The following is a 4,709-nucleotide window of genomic DNA, read 5'->3' on the forward strand; positions in this document are numbered from 1 at the left end:
ATCAAGAAGCTTGATGCCCTTACGGCCATCAAATTTATCAGAGACATCATTGCCAGATACGGGGTTCCACACAGCATAATCACCGACAATGGCACAAACTTTGACTCGGACAGGTTCAAAGGTTTTTGCGCAGGCCAAGGTATCCGAGTGGATTTTGCATCCGTTGCGCACCCCCAAACAAACGGACAAGCGGAGCGGGCGAATGGACTCATTCTTCAAGGGTTGAAGCCTCGACTCCTGCGGGAAGTTGGGCATGCCGCCGGCGCATGGGTCACCGAGCTGCCTTCGGTGCTGTGGGGCCTCCGAACAACTCCGATTAGATCGACAGGGCGATCCTCGTTTTTCCTCGTTTATGGAGTAGAGGCAGTCCTTCCGAGTGACTTGCTTCACAACTCTCCATGAGTCGAACTCTTCTCCGAAGCCGAAGCAGAGGAAGCCAGGCAAGACGGAGTGGACCTTTTAAAAGAGAAGCGCGAGATGGCATTGATCCGTTCAACAATTTATCAACAAGATCTGCGGCGATTTCATGCGCGGCACGTCACGAGCCGCACGTTCCAAGTAGGCGACCTGGTGCTCCGAGTGGGTCAACAGAGACCACACAAGTTGGCTCCCGCCTGGGAAGGACCGTTCATCATTTCTAAGGTGTTGAACAACGGAGCATATCGACTCTACAACCTTGACAGGGAAACGGACGAGCCACGAGCATGGAATGGAGATCTACTGAAGCGCTTCTACACATAACCGCCGACAGAGACGATGTAAAGAACAAGTATCATCGAAGTAATACAAAGCGGATTAATTTCTTGCCGATTCAAAATTCTTCCGCGTTTGCAGACTCCGGTCTGAAAAACTAACTCCGAGTGTGCGCCAAAAGTCACACTCGGGAACTTAGCTGCGACCCGGAGTCGCCTAAGTAAACAACTCACTCCGAGTGTGCACGAAAAGTCACACTCGGGGACTTAGCTGCGACTCAGAGTCGCCTAAGTAAAAAGCTTCCTCCGAGTGTACACTCGAGATACACTCGGAGGCTTAGCGGACCCTCATTGAGGCTCATGTGGATGTGAAGACAACTAACAACTACATGAGTAACAACTCGCTCCGAGTGTGCACTAAAAGTCACACTCGGGGACTTAGCTGTGACCCAGAGTCGCCTAAGTAAAAACTCGCTCCGAGTGTGCACCAAAAGTCACACTCGGAGACTTAGATGCGACCCAGAGTCACCTAAGTAAAAACTCGCTACGAGTGTGCACTAAAACTCACACTCGGCGACTTAGCTGCGACCCAGAGTCGCCTAAGTAAAAACTCGCTCCGAGTGTGCACCAAAAGTCACACTCGGGGACTTAGCTGCGACCCAGAGTCGCCTAAGTAAAAACTCGCTCCGAGTGTGCACCAAAAGTCACACTCGGGGACTTAGCTGCGACTCAGAGTCGCCTAAGTAAACAACTTGCTCCGAGTGTGCATTTCAAGTCACACACGGAGACTTATATGCGAACCAGAGTCACCTAAGTAAAAAGCTTCCTCCGAGTGGGCACTCGAGATACACTCAGAGGCTTAGCAGACCCTCATTGAGGCTCATGTGGATGTGAAGACAACTGACAACTACATGCTCCGCATGTTTGCCATTGGCTTCACCAAGAGACGCCCAAACAAAAACCACGAGCCAAAATCGTGTCAAAAAAAACTCAGCGAAAGAAGAGCAAAATATCCGATTCGAATTCAAATTGGTTCTACATCAGTCGGCTCGGTGTGAATCAAGTTTATCCACACCGAGCCACGAATGTACCGGCCAACAGCAGTGGCCAAAGTTTAATACAGACTCCACTCGGCATACCGAGGTAAATGTGCGTTCAACACAAAGTTTATCAAGCGTCGTCGGGACTGGCAGGCTCCACAAAGGTGTCGAGGTCGATTCCATCTGCAATCCGAGTGGCTGTGTCGAGGAAGGTTTCCATGAAATCTTCAAATCGAAGCTTCTTGGTGTTGGCGACCGGCAACGTCTTCAGCTTGTCTTCACGGGCTTCGTTGCAGTGCACTCAGACCAGAGACAGCGCCACGTCCGCACCACACCGAGCGGCAGACTTCTTCCATGCCTGCACTTTGCTTGGAACGTCCTCCAGTCGAGTCATCAACCCCTCTATCTTGTTCCGGGAGTCATCTTCAGGCCACAGCTCCTTGTCGATTCGGCCGACAACTCCTCTCAGGCGACCAATGAAAGGACCCACCCTGTTAAGGCGAGAATTCACTCGGAACATGTCCCGGTTAGCTTCATCGCCAAGTGGAACATTCGGTTGCCCAAGCAACCGTTCAATTTCGGCTGTTTCGGCCTCAACGTCCCGACAGAAATCTACAAAGGAAAGACAGGGAGAAAATAATCGTCGGGTGAACTCCAAAGTCAAAAAGCACTCGGCAAGCAACTTACCACCAAGCAGTGCGACCATCTTCTTCGCCCAGTCGCCGACGTAGTTCTCCTGCGCTCTGCACCGAGTGTTCATCAACTTCAGCTGGCCCATCCATTCGGATCTCTCCCTCTTCATTTTTTCTACTTCGGCTAGCAGTACCTTGTTATCCTCCCGAGATTCCTCCAAAGATTTTTCTCGTTCAGCGAGAGCCTCCTTCATGCCAGCCAGGTCATTCACAACTACCTCCAAGTCGGCAGCAAGTTGAGTCTTCTCAGCCTTCAGAGCATTATAGGCCGATCCCATTTCACAAGTCTTTTGTCAAAGAGACACAAAGGGAGGATCAGCCAGATTCAACAAGGAAAAAGTTTCGACAGATATGGCAAAACAATTAAAACTCAAGATTATTCAGACCCCTGCCGATGCAAGCAATCGACAGCGGTCTCGGGGACTATACCCAGTGGGTTCACTGAGAGTGACCCCACTGGTATGAAGCTCGAACAGGTCGATCCCATTGAGCTCCATAGCAAACCAACAACACTATGAGATTACTATTACTCGACCCGAGTAACACTACTCTCGGAGACTACACCCAGTGGGTGCACTCGGAGTGCCCCCACTGGTACCATTCAGGCAGATAAGCTCTGATCTGTAGGGATTATGGAAAATACATATGAAGATAACTGCCGGCGCAAGCACTCGGCAGAAGTCTCGGGGACTACACCCACTGGGTTCACTCGGAGTGAACCCACTGCAAAATCATCCTATTGTATCCGAGTATCTCGCTGAAACCCCAAGTGGGCACCAAGAGGAATGTAAACACTTACTAGCGCACTTACTCGGATATCATCCCGAAGCTCCAAGCTCTTCTTGTACAGAGATGCAATGGATTCATATGCTCCCTTGGCGTCGCCCACCATCAGCTCCACTTGTACCATGGCGTCCTTGGCGGCTCCTACCTGGTCTTCCGGGAGGCGTCGGGCATCATATTGAACAGCCGACGGACCCGGCGTGGCAGAAGGCTCCCTGGGCATCCCGAGCTCTGCTCTAGTCGGTTCCGCCGTGAGGGCCACCGTCTCAGCCGGCGGCACGTTCATGGCGTGATTGGCAGCAGGTTGGATAACCCCAGGGACAGGCGCCAAAGCTGGTTCCAACCTCCTTTGGTCGTCGTCGTCCAGATGGATCACCTCCGAAGGAAGCCCGACTGAACAAAATAAAAACACAGAAAAAGGTCAAGATCAAAGATAGCACTCGCGAAATGGTAATACAGCTCTCGGAGTCGTGACAACGTACCTTGCTGGGACGTGGCGGCGTTATCAGTGCCCATGGGATCATCATCCTGACGCGGCAGAGAGGTGGCGGAGGTAGCAGCTTTGTTGGGTGAATTCCACTCGACGGGTAAACATGAATTCCCAAAAAGAAGAGTCCAATCGGATACTGAAGGAAGATGGAAGAGCAAAGATACTTACGCTGAGGCAACCGTAACAATGATCCTCATCCGGGGCAAGGCTTTCCGAGGTTTAGGCCCGCTAGGTTTAGCCACCTTGGACGGCTGGTTCACATGCTCGGCAGAAGCACCCCTGGTTCTCTTCACACTCCGAGCACTCGGGGCCACGGGAGGAGCCGGTGGAGCAGCGGGGTCATGACGGCGCTTGGTTCGGTGTTCTGGTGGTGAGGGTGACGAGCTCTGCTCTCCACTGTCCTCCTCCTCCTCTTCTGTCTCCTCCTCCGTCCCCCCACTATCAGAGATGTACTCGGTGCTATCCACGCTGCACTCCATGCTGCCTTCCTCTTCCTCGACTGGATTCCCATTCGAGACTGCAGAATGCCAGTTCGTCCACTCCTGCACAAAACACAGTCGGCAACGTCAGTCAGCGAGACAAGAAAAGCGATAAAACTGAGAAGGTTAAAAGCACTCGACGACATGTACTCACCTCATTCGGAGGAGGATTTTCGGCGCGGAAGGCCTTCACCCGCCGAGCTCCCACGGGGTTATCACATGTGCCCGTGATGCTGCGGACCCATGCACTCACGGTCTCCTCTCTCACGTCTTCGGGATGGGACCGAGTGGTATCCGAAGGCCCCGTGTAATGCCACATAGCGTGGTCTCTGGCCTGCAGCGGCTGGATGCGTCGACCCAGAAAGGTCTCCAGCAGGTCCATGCCGGTGACTCCCCTCCGGACGACGGCTATCAGCACGCCGACCAAAGGCTGGATCTGGGTTCTTTCTCCCTTAGAGAGCGCAAGCTTCCTGGGAGGGCCCGGACGGTCTAGCTGAAGGGTGGCAACCCACTCGAAGTATTCGGGCAGGCAA

Source organism: Hordeum vulgare, chromosome 2H (assembly GCF_904849725.1).
Source record: "Hordeum vulgare subsp. vulgare chromosome 2H, MorexV3_pseudomolecules_assembly, whole genome shotgun sequence".
In the NCBI taxonomy this organism is placed as follows: Eukaryota; Viridiplantae; Streptophyta; class Magnoliopsida; order Poales; family Poaceae; genus Hordeum; species Hordeum vulgare.